The sequence below is a fragment of the Callorhinchus milii genome, unplaced genomic scaffold (assembly GCF_018977255.1).
Source record: "Callorhinchus milii isolate IMCB2004 unplaced genomic scaffold, IMCB_Cmil_1.0 Scaffold2, whole genome shotgun sequence".
Classification (NCBI taxonomy): Eukaryota; Metazoa; Chordata; class Chondrichthyes; order Chimaeriformes; family Callorhinchidae; genus Callorhinchus; species Callorhinchus milii.
The window spans coordinates 44,645,655-44,662,649 of record NW_024704743.1 but is presented as its reverse complement, the minus strand read 5'-3'; the positions used below and the strand labels follow the sequence as shown (position 1 = coordinate 44,662,649).

The following is a 16,995-nucleotide window of genomic DNA, read 5'->3' as shown; positions in this document are numbered from 1 at the left end:
ATATGGTTCCTTGTCTCGTTCCATATGCACTCTGAATCTAATGATGTTATGATCACTATTGCCCAGATGCTCTCCCACTGAAACCTGCTACACTTACCCTACTTCATTCCCCAGAACTAGATCCATACTGATCCCAGTCTTCCATCCACACAATTAAAACATTAACAACCTTGAGTTCTTTTCTACCAATGCAAGTGCTTGCAACTGATATTGGCAAATCTTTTTCATCTCATATTTTTGTTTAGAACAGCACTTTATTACTTAACAATTGAACTTGATTTGGATACTTGGAGGTGTGAGTCATTGGCTCCAGTTCAAATTATTATGACTCGAATTTCATAATACTCTCAATGCCACTCACATGAACTGACAATACAACATATCTTACCCTATGTGGGACTTGAACCTACAACCTTCTGACTCAGGCAAGAGTGACACACACATTTAGTTAGACGGTAGACCAAATAACGCTGCATTAAGTCGCAGATTATACATTAGGACAGAAGTTACAATAGGATAATAATCCTTGCACTTTACTGTAAAGTTTAACAACTTTGCATTTAATAGGCCCATATCTCTATGTTACTCCAGAAGGTACAAACTGAAAAGATACTCAACTGTAAAGTGACTTAAAAATAAACAGATTACAGAGAATGCATTTTGTTGCATGATCTCATTGAGTACTATTTTCCCTCATTTTCTCCCTGTTTCTCACCAACGGCTACAGTTTCACAAAATTTGGGGACGTAGGAAAAGGAGGACGCCATCTCCTCACTGTGCTTGCTCCATTGGTTTATTAGATCATAGCAGAGCTTTTAATCCCATATACCCTGTCATTACGCCATTCTCCTCAATACTCTTACTCCCAAATATTTATCTATCTAACTTGCCCTCTTGTGACATCAACTGCAGACATGTGGTCAACTTCCACATGTATGCAGATAACAGCTAACTCTATCTCTCTGCCTCCACCCTCGACTCCAGGACCACTGCTGTCCTGACTGATTGTCTGTCAGACATCAAGTCCTGGATGAGAGCTAACTTTCTACAGTTGAACATCAACCAGACCGAGGCTCTCCTGATTGGCTCCCGTCAGCGCCTCCTCACCTCAGGCACTGACAGCATCACCATCCATGGTTGCACACTCCACCTCACTGAGTCAGTCTAGAACCTTGGGGTCTTGTTTGACCCTCAACTATCCTTTCTACCCCACATCCATGCCATGACCAACTCTGCCTTCCCCCATCTCCGCAACATCGCCCGGATCCACCACTGTCTCTCCCCTCAGGCCGCCGAGATCTTCATCCATACATTCATCACGTCCAGCCTTGACTACACCAACTCCCTGCTTGTCTGACTTCCCAACTCTTCCCTCCACAAACTGCAAGTCATCCAGAACTCTTTAGCTTGTATCCGCTCCCGCAGCAAGCTCCGTGACCCTATCACCCCAACCCTCGCCTATCTCTATTGACTCCCCACCCTCCAGAGTACAGAGTTCAAAATCCTCACTTTCAAAGCCCTCCACGGCCTTGCTCCTCCTTACCCCTGTGACCTGCTAACTCCATATCGACCTGTCTGCTCCCTCCGCTCAGCCTGCTCCACACCCGCCACCCGGCCCTCACCACCATCGGTGATTGAGCCTTCAGCCTCTCTGCCCCACCCTTTGGAACTCCATCACACAGTCCCTTTGCATCGCTAACTCCCTTACTTCCTTCAAGGTTTGTATCAAGACCCTCCTCTTTGACCCTCCTAGCTCTAACCTCCCTGCTTTTTGCCTCTCTAGATCCCAACCCCTAGCTCGAGTCCAAATCCCTAACTGTCCAGCACCTTGGGATGTTCTCCCTATACAAATGTAAGTCACCCTGGACCACCCTACTGAGGAATATAACCCAAGTGTACCCATCCTCTCATCGTAGCTAAATCACTTATTGAGAGCTAACTATGCATTTCGCTGCACTTAACCCAGTGTTGAAAATTACATATAAATGCACTGAAACTCTTTGTTCACCATAAATGCAGGACCAGTTATCCCTCATTACCTTCACTTGGCCAGTCTTAAATGCACTTTCTGTTCATAATAATGGAAAAGCTGCAAAGCAAAAACACTATATTGCTGTGTTAAAAGCAATGCAACAATAGGAAGAAAGCAAGAAAATAAATCATTTGGCTATTCTGACAAAATGGTATCACTATTGAGTATTGTAAAACAAATTGTGCAATCCCTATTTTTAGCATAGCAATTAAAGGTAAGAGAGCTTCAATTCTTTCTTAAGAACTCTGCAGTTCCTATCGTTAAGTATTGTATTAAATACTTAACTGTAAGAACCCCACAGCCACAGGGGAGAAGAGCTAGCTCAGCACAGAATGGGAGTCAAATGGGAATTAAAGAAGTGATTATAATATAAACTGTGGTCAACCAAATACCACCCAGGAGAGGGACAAAAGGATACTACTGAAACTGGGTCCCTGAAACCATCAGCACAGTGTACAAAGCAGTAAAGACAGAATAGCAAATGTGAAGAAGAGCCTTTGCCACAGAAGGAGGAGGCAGCAGACCGATTAGATTTAACTAATTTACACCGTCTGATGGAAGTGTGAATCAGACTGCCTAGAGAGACGGTGAAAGTGAATAGGTTGACTAATTCAAGACGGAGTTGAACTGATTGTTAAGAAACGGTGAGACATGATAGAGAATTCTGTGGATTTTTCAAGCTTTGAGACTTAGCTAAATAGGCTAAAATGATCCTTTTCTCCTCCTTTTACTACTGATGGTGACTATCCTCCTTGGGGGGGAGGTAAGTGGGGTCTCCTTGGAGTTGAACTGGCTGCAAGGTGACATGCTTGGTAAAGGATTGTCGGAATTGAGCCAGCGCTCTGTGGCCGTCTCAGTAGTCCGGTTTCTGAGTCAGGTGGGTCCACAGTATTCCAGGGCACTGCTGATGACAGCATAGCCAGCCTGGCTGATCAGCAGGATCTGGAAGGGCAGACCAATCCCTCGGGCCAGGGAGTCATCCCACTTAGCTCCTGTTAACCCTTCAAGCCAAAGCCGTAATCACAGGGTGTTTCTAGTCAGACAAGCAGCGGGAAAGCTTGTCAGACAGCAATGTCAATGGCAAGCTATGCGGTTTTAGTTGGTTGGACTCCAGCAGTACCCCAACACACTCTCTGGGGTCCCCAAGCCTTGGCTCTTGTCAACATGTGCCTAATATTTTCTGGAATTAGGTAAGCAGGATGGGTCCCTCCAGGGAGAGAGTGCGCATTCCATTCCAACAGTCTGTCTCTGGAATTTCCATGTGGAGGTGGGATGCATGGAATTCTCAGCTTGGTTTGGATACTCTTAATCACGGTGATGGGTTTCAAACAGAAATGTGTCAGACACCCGGCTGACCAAAAAAATTACTACTGATGCCCAAGCACTCTCCTTTCTGAATCAGAAGATTTAAGCCCCACATTGAGTCTTGGAATCACATGATCTAAGATGACCCTTCAAAAGAGTGCTCGGGGTATGTTGCATTTTTGGTAGTTCCACCCTTTGATTGAGACGTTAAATTGAAGCCCATTATGCCTGTTCAGGTGGATATTACAGATCCCATGGCACTCTTCATATTAGAGAAGGGAGTTTCTCCTGGTGTCCTGGCCAAAAATCCCCCAATTAAAAGAAACTAGTCATTCATTCCATGGCTGGTTGTGGGCATTACTGTGTGAAAACTGACTGCCCACAAAATACATAATCAACACCACTCCACAATACAATTTATAATAATAATCCATGCATTTGGTCGGGAGGATGTCTCAAAGCGCTTCACAGGATTTACTGGTCAGTTTAGTGACTGTTTATTTGAGTACTGGTGAACGAAGTGCTTAATAGTATTTGCCAATATAATTTTTAGTCCCGATACAAATGAGCATAATACATAATATATATATTTATTGCATAGGGAAGTAGGGGACCAACTGCCTTCAAAAAACGCCACAGCATTTGATGCAATAACTTGAGATATGCTTTAAGATATTTAGATATGTGAGTCAGATTAACACTTTATTTAGCTAGAAAAAGTAAACATTTTACAACACTATCACATTAAATTAATAATTCTTGCATTTGCATATCAACAAAATGCAAATGTATAGATTATTTTAACGTAAAAGTGTTGTTAAAAGTTTACTTTTTCTAGCCATATAAAGTGTTAATCTTTATCCCAAATAGCAAGGCATAAAAGCAAATTTTGCATTTATGCCTTGCTATTTGTTTCACACTTCCAGTCCCCACACCCCCCAAGATATAGTACTGTAGCTGGTTCAGCATGACACAAGGATTGATGGCAGTGTGCCTATTTCACAAAGTGCGAAAACAAGTCAGCCCTATCCACGGCATGCAAACAAGTTCGCTTTCAATCTGAAAGAAAGAGTCTTTTCTGTATTCTACCCCTTAGTTCATTTATTCACCACCGTATCTATCTTAGCGTCTACTTAAAACGCTGGGAGGCATTTGCTCCTGTGCTTATGTTAAAAATAACTAAAGAATTCAGCTTTTCATTCTCTTTTCCTTTTTTCCCTTCTCTGTTTCTGTGTGCGAAGGGGGAATGCAGTCGGTCTTGTCTGCCAAAAGAACCCTTACATTACTCTTGCTGCTGACAGAATGTCCAAAGTCAGCAGCAATTCAAGAATTTAAATCAGGCATAGTGTTTGTGCTGCCAGAGGCAGATCTGGAGTCGCTTCGTATTGTGTCCAACAGCAATTTAATAAAAAAACATTGTATTTGATATAGAACCTATAACATCAAGACTATCGGAAAGCACTTTTCAAGATTTCTGTAAAGTCCACTGACTGTTTATTTGTAGGCGAATGTGGCAGCCAACAGCAGTGTCCCACAAACAGCCATGAAGTGAATGACAAATTTTATCTGGGGATTGTTGGCCAGGACATCAAGAAAAACACCCTTCTCTTCTGCTCTTTTAATCTTGATGTTGGATTTGATATTTTATAGTAATGTAATAACCATCCTGGCATTTGATATAGTGCTTTATGATGTTGTCGAGACATCTTAAAGCACTTCATATTTATTGTTAAACTACTGTAAAGTGATTGTGTAGACAAAAGCAGCACAGCAATGTTCCACAAATGGTCATGAAGTGAATGACCAATATTATTTGGCAGATTGTTGGCCTGGATACCAGAAGAAACTCCCTTCCCTTTTCAAGTTGTTAAATGGGATCTTTAATGTCCACCTGAACAGGCAAGCGGGACCTCGGTTTAACTTCTCATTCAAGGGATGGTACAAGTCCTTAAAAGTTACTTGGAAATTCTAAATATAATAATCCTTGCATTTGATGTAGCGCCTTACCATGTCTTCGAGACGTCTCAACAGAATATACTGTAAAGTGAAATGACTGTATATTTTGTGGGCGAACCACGGCAGCCAATTGCGCACAGCAGTGTCCCAGAAACAGTCATAGATTAAAGTGACCAATTTATAATTGTTATTTTTGAAGGAATTATTACCCCCAGAAAAGCAATTTGCCAATCGACTAACAACCGGGTTTCTATTTAAATAGCTGACAAAGCAACAGTGCTCCCCCAATACTGTAGTGGAAGGCTACTAACTGAGCCAAGCTGACACTCGGCAAGCAAATTTATCTTGAAGAATGAAGCACATGGATTTAAAATTCTAACGTTTTATTATTGCTTAACCTAAAAACAGAGTTCTACCAATTCAGCCAGGTTGACACCTAATTGTTTTAGGGAACAAGTTAAATGGCCGAAAGATGCTTTTTTGATCAGTGGGATGTATGACCGTGTGTAAACCCATCACCATGCTTAAGAATATCCAAACCAAGCTGAGAACTCCATGCATCCCAACTGCACATGGACATGCAAGAGATAGATTGTTGGAACCAAATGCGCACCCCCTCGCTGGAGAGACACATCCTGCTTACCTAGTTGCAGAAACTATTAGGCATGGGTTGCCAAGAGCCAAGGTAACACCTTCTCACAGCTGTGCCCCCCAAGCCTCAGAGTTTCCTCATCCTAGTTAAATGCTCAAAAGAAAGTGATACCAGATATAATACAAACTGGCAATACTAGTAGTAGATGTACAAGATGATGTACAAGATGTACAAGATGTGGAGTCCTGTAGCTCAGTGGTTAGAGCACTCGCTTTGCAAGCGAGAGACCTGAGTTCAATTCCAGTCAGGGCGAAACCTTGGGCAAGTTTCCTTACTCCACACGCCTAATAATAATCCCTCCAAAACCAAAACAATAATAAATTGGTCATTTCCAATCTACGACTGTTTGTGGGACATTGCTGTGCGCAATTGGCTGCCGCGTTCGCCCACAAATATATAGTCAATTCACTTTACAGTGTGTTCTGTGAAGCGCTTTGGGACGTCCTCCCGACGTGAAAAGCGCTATATCAAATGCAAGGATTATTATTATTATTATTATGATATATCACATGTAATGTTCAATGGATTCCATGCACCTTCCCTCAGTGATCAGTCTTGTGTGAAACTCAAGCCCTCTTGTTGCCTGATCTCACCATGGGTCACTGAATAGTGAATAGGAAAACCATTAGATAAACTAGATAAAGGGATTTCTTAATCACTATTCAATGACCCTGCAATTGGTGGAACCATCGCTCAATGGGAAGCGACGTGGGCCAGAGCTGCAGATAGGAATGTATTGCCCACTGGGAAGCTCGCAGGGAGTTCCTTGTACCTACCATCCACCTGGTGAGGGCTTAAACCCATCTTGTCAGATGTCAAACGACCAACTAGTGACTATCCTCCTGGGGGGGAGGTAAAGCAGGGTCTCCTTGGAGCTGAACTGGCAATGGAATGTCGGAATCGAGCCAGCCCTCTGGGGGTCTCTACTCCGGCTCCTAAGCCAGGCGGGTCCGCTGTATTCCAGGGCACTGCTGATGACAGCACAGCTAGTCTGGCTCATCGGCAGGACCTGCAAGGACAGACGAGTCACCGGGGGCAGGAAGTCATCCCACTCAGTTCCTGTCCTTGATTGGTTCAGATCGTACCTCTCACACTGCCTGCACGTCATCTCCTCAAATGGCTTCTCCTCTAGCCCCCGAACCGTCTCATGCAGCGTTCCTCAGGGCTCTGTCCTTGGTCCCCTCCTATTCAACATCTATATGCTCCCCCTTAGTGACATCATCCGCAGACAAGGGGTCAACTTCCACATGTATGTGGATGACACCCAACTCTACCTCTCTGCTTCCACCCTTAACTCCAGGACCACTGCTGTCCTGACAGAATGTCTGTCATACATCAAGTCCTGGATGAGAGCTAACTTTCTTCAGTTGAACATCAACAAGACCGAGGCTCTCCTGATTGGCTCCCGTCAGCGCCTCCTCACCTCAGGCGTTGACAGTATCACCATCCATGGTTGCACCCTCCACCTTGTTAAGCAAGTCCGGAACCTTAGGTCTCATTCAACCCTCAACTATCCTTTCTACTCCACATTCGCACAATGACCTGCTCTGCCTTCCCCCACCTCCACAATGTCGCCCGGCTCCGACGCTGTCTCACACCCCAGGCCTCCGAAACCCTCATACACGCCTTCATTACGTCAAGGCTCGACTATGCAACCTCACTGCTGGTCAGCCTCCACAACTCCTCCCTCCCGCACTAGGCTCTGTGACCCTATACCCCATCCTTGCCCTCCACTGGCTTCCCATCACCCGGAGGATACAGTTCAAGACCCTGGTCTTCACCTTCAAAGCCTCCATGGTCTTGCTCCCCCCTACCTCTCCGATCTCCTAAACCCCTACCATCCTGTTCGCTCCCTCCGCTCAGCGGGCTCTGGCCTGCCTCACATCCCCCGCCTCGCTGGCCTCACTATCGGCGGGCGGGCCTTCCACCACTCTGCCCCCACCCTCTAGAACTCCATCCCGCAGTCCCTCCACCTCGCCCACTCCCTTGCCTCCTTCAAGACCCTCCTCTTTGACCGTGCTTTCAATCTCCCTGCTTCCCCCCCTACCCTCCACCCTCCCCCACCCTGACCCTCAGCTCGGGTCTGAAACTCTGTCTGTCCAGCGCCTTGGGACAACCTCCGGACGTGAAAGGCGCTTTACAAATGTAATTTTGTTGTTGTTAACCCTGCAGCCAAAGCCCTGACTGGTTGAGTTGTCCTGGCTGGACAAGCAGCAGGAATGCTTGCTGGACAGCAATATTAATGGCAAGTTTTGCGGTTTGAGCTGGTTCGACTCCAGCAGTGCCCCAACTCACACTCTGGGGTCGCCAAGCCTTGGTTCTTGCCGACCTGCACCTAATACTTTCCTGAATGACAACAACAACAAAATAACATTTGTATAGCACTTTCACGTTGGAAGAACGTCCCAATCAGGTTAGCGGGATGCATCCCTCGAGGGAGAGAGTGCACGTTCCATTCCAACAATCTGTCTCTGAAATTTCCATGTATAGGTGGGATGCATGGAAATTTCAGCCTGTATGTGTCAGACACCCAGCTGACCAAAAAAAAATTTAAATACAGACCCAGGGATTGAATCTGGGATCTTACTTTTCTGTGTGATTCCTTTTCATGTGGGCAATGATTATATCAAATCTGCCATTGAGGATCAACACTGCATCTTTGAAAGTGAGGTAAAGGAGCATCAACATTGTCATACCCTGCTGTTCAGTGGCAGAGTTCGGCATATCTGAATGGAGATATGGTAAAATATTGATTTGACACATTATGTTTATGTAAAATAGCTACTCCAAAATGCAGGAAAATATTAAATCTCTTGCGATGTGCATACAGCTTTTTACCACTTAGGTCAATGTTTACAACAGAATACATACCTGTGACTGTATTTTATAGGCGAATGCGACAGCCAGTTTGCGCACAGCAATGTCTCACAAATAGCCATGAAATGGTTGACCATTTTCATTTGGGGGATTGTTGTAAATATTGGCACTGGTGATGAATTCTGAGAATTTAGTTCTAATTGCATCCAGATGAAGCATTTCCAACTTTAAATTCTGTATCAATTTATCCCTGGTAGAGGCTGAGAGTCAGCAAAGAATTATGCCTTGGAGCAGCAACTCTCTTACAACCCCCGCCCCCTTTCACGCTCTGCACTGTTCTGTAGATTAACAGTTTTAGCATGAGAATGTGCAAAGAATGATTTGGGGATGATTCCATTGCAGGAAAAACAATCTGTTTCAAAAGCTGAGCTTAAGTGTCAAAATAAATCAGGATAATGCCCTTGAATTTACCTGCTTCCCCTAAATCCCCTGCCACTGTTGCTGTTACATAACAGGTCAAAAGTACACTTTTTCTGATCTACAAAATGTTCTTGAAATACTGCAGCTTTTAATTTGAAGATTGTTATTGCTAGATTTCACACAAGGTACTAATGATTTATAGTTACAATTTCTCTCCTCCCCTCCCCTGATGTGGTTCGACAGCTGTGATCTGGGACCGTGCCCAAAAGGTTACTCATCATGTATGGGTTGGCCAAGTCTATTCAACTGTGGACCATTACAGGGATACTCGATCCTGTTCATATTAAGTGCCTTTCATCAAAACTGTTTGGATAGAGATCAGGAGTGGGACCCATCGTGGCTGATTCCTCCTCTCCACTTAATCCAGAAGTGTTGAAACTTATTACAATGTCTAACTTATTCTTAGCTATTCTATATAGTGCCCACTGTTCTTTACTCCGCAGGCCTCTGTTTATCTCAGGGTTGTTAGTCAATTGGCAGATTGCTTTTCCGGTGGTAATAATTCCTTAAAAAAAAATTGGTTCCTCAATCCACGATTGTTTGTGGGACACTGCTGTGTGCAATTGGCTGCCGCGTTTCACCCACAATATATGTAGTCAATTTATTTTACAGTATATTCTGTGAAGCGTTTTGAGACATCTGAAAGACTTGATAAGGCACTATATCAAATCCAAGAATTATTATTATTATTAGGGCAGCAATGAATACTGATCAGGAGTGGGATTGATTGATTTTGCACTCTTCAAGCCATAGCATTCAAGCTACTTGTAGCAGCCCATGTATTTTCTAGCTGAATAAACCAGTGATCTGGGACCTTCCGAGTTTGTGTAGCTCAGTTTCTTAATGGATCAACTCAGCCAATGGGAAGACCGCTGAGTACAGATTTAATCCAGATGTAATTGATGTGTTTTTATCAAAATGGCTTACATTCCAACATAGAGAAAATAAAATTACATTTGGAATTTAATCTCGGCAGTACAATTCTAGCTATGCAAATCTTATTAAAATGTTAAACAAAATATTCAAATCCACTTCCAAAGCTTCTCGGAATATTATTCTAGAGGATTCTTCAGGATGAACCAACACAGTGGAACCAGAGGATGTGGGTGTAGAGTTGCAAATGGCACATTCAAGAAAGATATCAGCATGTTTTTCTTTACTCTGAGGGTAATTAATGACTGGAACAGGTTGCCATGAAGGTGGTTGAGGGCAGGATACTGGCCTCATTTAGAAGCAACTTGATGATGCGATGGAAAGACAGTAGGATCGGTATTCTGGAAGGTAGCAATCAGATGGACCAAAGGGCTTTCTTCATCCAAACCAATCATTTGATATTGGGAATCTAAACCTGCCTGTTCAAATGGACGTTAAAGATCCCTTTTCAAAAAGAGAAGGGAGTTTCTCCAATCTCCTGGCCAACAATCTCCCAGCCTGGCTCAGATGGTAGCGTTCTCGCTTCTGAGTCAGAAAGTTGTGGTTTCAGGTCTTGCATCAGGAGGTTGAACTCAAATAGTCTAAGCTGACACTTATAATAATAATAATAATCCTTCCATTTGATATAGAGCTTTTCACGTTTTCTCGACGTCTCAAAGCGCTTCACAGAATAGACTATATTTGTGGGCGAAATTGCGCACAGCAGTGTCCCACAAACAGTCATGGATTGAAAATGACCAATTTATTATTGTTTTGTTTTGGAGGGATTATTATTAGGTGTGTGGAGTAAGGAAACTTGCCCAAGGTTTCGTCCTGCCTAGAATTGAACCCAGGTGTCTCGCTTGCAAGGCGAGTGCTCTAACCACTGATCAACAGGCCTCCAAGATGTGGTGTTTAATACCTCTGCTTATGCATTAGTACTGCATTAGCAGAGGTATTAAATATTGTGGCATAAGAGCAGGGCACTAGTATTAAAAAGTGTTGAGGTCTAATAAATGTGTGGAATTGGCTGAATGGCCTTCTGTTTTTCCTATGCTTGGCAATTGCTGTGATTTAGGCTGTGATGCGCCATCAAACATGAAATATTAAAGGGAGGCTTAGAAAACAAGAATCAAACTGGAGCCTGACTCCTGGCACTATTTAGAGGTGGTTTCAGGAATAGAGCAATTCACAGCTGCACAGTGTAAAACTGTGGTGAGAGTTCTCAGGCAATTCGTTGGATGGCTCAGCAACTTTGAACTGACTGTTATATCAGTCTGTTTATCAGATTGCACTGTTGTGCAATCAAGTAATCATAATATTACTTGATTGCACAACACACCATGGTATGTATTTGGTCCCGATTCTGTTTGACGTGGAATGGAAAGTATAAATGATTTTTTCAGAAATATTGGTGCAGAGAGTAAATGATTTGACTTTTTTCCCTTTCAAACAAATGTTGGGCACTGATCGTGTCGGATATGCATCTCATGCACGAGTGCCTCCTATGATGGTAGCCTTATAATGAGCAAGAAGATTTTTATATCTGTGATGGGCCCTTATTTTGGGTGGGGGAAATGCGGAGGGTTTCTGTATGTGTGTTTTTCCTTCTCTTCGGGACTTTCATATCTATTTTACTACATCTTTTAGGAAGGTTAGTTTGTGTAGTTACTGGTACAGAAAATGTTGCTAGGCCACATGTTTTGTCTTAGTTAACTATGTAGCTTCTATTCACTTGGAGAATTTATGAATTTCTAAAAACCGAATTAATGATATTCATTCTGACATTTCATATAATTTGTGGTTGTGTGGGCGGTTGTTTCCTGTTGAGTGGAATCTTAAACAAATCGTACTTGCTTGAAAAGCCTTGACACATTTGAACTACTGTGTTTGACTATTAATGGCTTATTAATTTTTTAAAAATGTGTTCAAGATTTTTCACAATGCACTGGTACAGAAATGTACACAGTATGGCTTAATCCCTATGCAGTTTTGACGAGGGGAAATTTGTTTGCCGTTCATCTAATGAGATGTTTTTGACATTGCTAAGTGCTATAAAAGCAAGTACTTTTTTTTCTTCAGCTGTAGTGACCCTTGGATTGACCATTCTTTGTACAAAACTTCACTGTGAATGAATTAGTTGATTGACTGAAATTGTTAAATATAATCTTACTGTTTGCTACGACTTACCCTCTATCTGTACACTTGCAACTGTTTCATATTCCACTCTGTGCTAAATAGCATATTTTATACTTATAAGTATATTACCAAGCTCTTGATAAAAATGGAGATGTGCAACGTTACAGACAAGGCCACAGAGACAGATAAGCCATTACAAAGTTCACTGCACTTGAGTGTTTTGTCTATTTTTCGAAAGATTTACTGTAGAGAATAGGTCAATGGTTTTAGTCTTCTGCATGAGTAATTTTAGTCTTTTCCATCAGTAATTTAATATTTTGTACGGTTGAGTTCAAATATATTCCTCTGCTTAATAATAGATGAAATCAGAAAAAAACGCTTTGGTGTGAACTTTTAAGGTCTGGCATATGATCTGCATTTGCTGAAAGCGTTTTATAGGTGAGTGACTTTTCCTTATTTAATATAATGTTAATTCTTGTATTTTGATATAGTGCCAACAACATCAATGTTTGAAAGGTAATCTACTTACACTGTCTTCCTACATTGGTTCCCTTATGTTGCTTTATGAATATTTTTAAAATGTATTTCTGACCTTCTTTACCAGGAACTCCCACAGCTATTTTTTTGCATAAGCCATCACTTTGGCCCTAAGATTTCTGTTGTAATTGGCAGCTGGTAGGTCTTCAAGTGACATGAATTGACTTGTTTTCCAACTTTGATAGTTGTCTTTATTTCGTCCACTTGCATGTTGGCGCCAAGTAGCTGACCAATCACGTAGACATTCTGACACCCCAAATTGACTATGGAAAACTTTACGATGTAGCAGACCTTGACTTCCAAATGGCATTTGACAAAGTATCAAGAAAGACTCCTGCACAAACTGATGTCACCGGGTACTAAGGAAAGCATGAATTTAAAATTTGCTGAAGGGAAGGAGGTGGAGGGTAGTTGTTAGGGGAGCTAGGTCAAAATGGGGGACAGATATTTCATTCATATTTCTTATTTTGAATGATAATTGTTAACAAAAACATCACGTCACCCTTTTTCATCAACACATAAAGCCTGTTGTGCTTATATTTTCTGCATTCTATTTCATGGCTTCTTATCAATTTGAAAGTGATTTATCTGGACACAGATGTTTGATTTGCTTGAGACCAACTTGGCTCCTTACATGTTTCCTGGCAAAGAAAACAAATTAAATTTTATATGTGTATAAATTTGGACCTTCGCCTAGACAGCATCAGGGAAAACAAAGTGTGCTCTTTGCTACATTTTTATTTATCTCTTCACTCAATTCATACAATTTCTTTAATTGTAAGACAAATTGTAACACTCTGGCATGTCTTGTACTTTTCCTTTAGTATAAAAATACAGACTACTTAAGTACTTGTAAATGAAATGTTTAAATTTTATTTTAGCAAAAGAATTTGGAATTTAGCTTGTGGCTACTCTGCTTGTTAATCTATAAACTACTACCAACATTGAACACATAATATTAAAGTACAAAAGTATACAGTGCTCCAATAGGCAGCACTTTATAAGAGTTGCTAATTAGTTCTAAAGCCAAAGAACTCTTTTACTGTCCAACACTTATATAGCGCCCTCTACGCAGGGTAGAGTCGCAGAGTGTTTAACACTGGGGGAGTCTGACTCCGAGCTGGGTTGGGTTGGGGGTAGATAACAACTCAATCTAGCTTTTAGTACAACATCCTTTGAAGAATCTTCTTGTCTTGGTTCAGGGACTAATTCAGGTGCATTTGGCTCTGATTTCAGACCTTCTGAATTGTTGAACACAGGTTCTGTGAAGGGTGCAGACTGTAGAGTACTAACTACCCACTATCTAATTCTGTTATGTCGACGCTCCTCTTTCTGTTGCTTTGAGGTATTGCAGAACCTTGGATATCGCATCTCTCAAGGCTTCCTGTTAGCAACGTCTAATAATAATAATAATAATAATCCTTGCATTTGATATAGCGCTTTTCACGTCTTCTAGACGTCCCAAAGCGCTTCACAGAATATACTGTAAAGTGAATTGACTGTATATATTTGTGGGAGAACGCGGCAGCCAATTGCGCACAGCAACGTTCCACAAACAGTCATGGATTGAAAATGACCAATTTATTATTGTTTTTTTTTGAGGGATTATTATTAGGCGTGTGTGGCCCATCAATTGCTGTGTCGAGCTCTTGAAGAACCAATGATAATTTTCTCACCCAACCCTTCTCCTACATTGTATCTGTTTTATTTATTATTTTTGTAACACTATACCAGCCTAACTAACCATTCTGACACTTCCCTAGCCATAGAACCATAGAAATAAATGTATGACAGTTTATATTAACTTGAAAATTGATATTCATATATTAATATTGGAGTTGAGAGCAGCTTTGTAAAAGCTTATGTAGTTTATGACTTTGATGATTGATGTCAGCAATACAACCAGCTCAGTCTTTGAAGCCTATCAATAGGGCAACAAGGAAGAGGGCTGATAAATGAATGCACTCACCCTGGGCTCTTCCTTGCTGAACTCATCCCAGTGATGTTAGATTCTGCCAGTGGCACTGAAAGATTTGTGAAGCAGCAGAGTGCAATACAAGACTATGAAATTCAATATTTCTCCTTTCTATTGCCAGCAGACTGCTTTGACCCACTCCACAATTGGGGCCTCTGATAATTCAACCTTGAAGTACTTTGACATAACCTCTTGATGTGAAAGGCACTATATAAAAGTAAATTGTATTGTAACCTTTTAGCGTGTTTGAGAATGAATTTTCCTATTTGAGGTTTAATTCGAAACAAATTATTGGCTTTATCTTTTAGGACATAGTAAAATTGTGGGTTGTATAAGCATTTGTTCCCAATGATGTTGACAGTCCACCTCACTGATCTGTGATTTTGTTTTCTGGTGTTTGAAGCAACCTTATACTGGAAACTGACCCCTTGCATTTTTTCACCTCACAAAGATTCTTAAGCCCGTAACCTTCCCCAGAAAGCCCGCTGGCAATGCTCAGAGAATTACTGTGTGGGTGGTGACTTTTAATTCATTTTTATTCACCATCTGTGAGATTCATGGGGCTTCCTTGAAGCCTGTGTCATACTAGGTAACTTGCAGACAAATGTAAATGGTATAGACTGCTCTTCCTCACCCTTGTTGTTGGCACTTCCCAACCATGTTGAGGCTTCCTTGTGGAACAGTATATAATCATAATATAAATTAAACCTTGCATTTGATATAGGGCCTTATCATGTCTTTGAGCTGTCTCAAAGCGCTTCACAGAATATACTGTAAAGTGAATTGACTGCATATTTTGTGGGCGAAACATGGCAGCCAATTGCGCATAGCAGTGTCGCATAAAGAGTCATGAATTGAGTGACCAAATTATTATTATTATTTTTTAAGCAATTATTAACCCTGGAAAAGTGATCCAGTAATCGACTAACAACTGGATTCCTACTTATTGCTAGGTGAACAGAGGCACGTGGAGTAAGGAAACTTGGCCAACGTTTTGCCCTGAGTATGGGAAAGTAGTATTTTATGAGTTCTGTACACAACTTTCACATTCACTGATCTCCCATACTGCTACTCAGCAGCTTTCATCATCATAAAGCCAGTGAAGCAACTCTTCCTTCTCGTTGCCCTTTTAGCTCCAATAAAAAGGATGCTTCTTTGTGTTTCTTGTGGTGTTGTATTGGCATCAGCAGATAGTGGCGCTGCCAATGCCAGCACTGAAGGACTTCACTTACAAAATCTCACAAAAATAGTTTTCTACTTCAGAAATTTACTGCCTTGTCTTTTAGAAAAAATAAAAATCTTAAGCTTTTGTCAAGATTTGTTGGGAGTCGCTTGGTCTCATGACAACTTGTTATTTGCTATGTTTTTAAAAACAATTCTCACCAGCCAATTATTTTACTCCAATTTTGCATCTCTGAAGGTATTTAATTCCTTTTGCCTTTGGTGACACAGTTGCAGATGTGTCTCTGGTATCTCAGAGCAGTATATTTGACTTCTGAGGTATTATAGTCAAGTCATGGTCATATGCTCTCCCTTTCCAGCAAAGGTGTCTAGATAGCAATCAGATGCAGGACCCTGGCTTTTCTTTCTCCTCTCTAACTCAGATTTGCTAGGGCTAATAGTATTACTCCTCTTGTCACCTGTCTGAGATTACCTAACTCAACATAAACTGTGGAATATGAAATACAACCTTCCAGTCTGTATGACCTAGTACTGCCCTTACTGGTCAGTTCCTTTACTCATTACGTCATCAGAGGAACTACATTTATGAAGCTTTATTGTAGGGAGAATTTATTGGGGGAAGGAATCTAAAAATCATTGATTTTTTCAGCTCTTGTGGTCGTTCAGAATATCCCCGTTAGTATTTAGTTATTATGTGAAATTCTTGTTTGATACATAGAGCATGTTTGCAATAAAAGTGCTGAGTATCTCACAACTTCACAAGATCAAAAAATTGGTCTGTATGAAGAAGGCCCATCTGATTTCATCCCTCCAGAACTTAACGTCTCCTCATCACAACATCAAAGCTGCTGTTTAAATGAGTCTAGTGTCCTGCCACCTTTCCTGGCAACCTGTCCGAGTCATTGATTACCCTCTGTGTAAAGAGAAACTTCCTGGTATCTGTCCTGAAATTGCCCTTCAAAATCTGTGGCGTCCCCAGCCTCCTCAGACTTTGATGTCCTCTTATTC

General features: G+C 41.6%; 1 protein-coding gene across 1 annotated transcript in view; it reads left to right on the top strand.

Annotated features, from left to right (window-relative positions):
• thrb (thyroid hormone receptor beta) overlaps positions 1 to 16,995 on the top strand; it is a 113,425-nt gene that overhangs the window by 24,827 nt on the left and 71,603 nt on the right. The window contains exon 2 of the mRNA XM_007895492.2: positions 12,653 to 12,731. The gene's annotated coding sequence lies outside the window, so the exon portion shown is untranslated. The remainder of the gene's footprint in view (positions 1 to 12,652; positions 12,732 to 16,995) is intronic.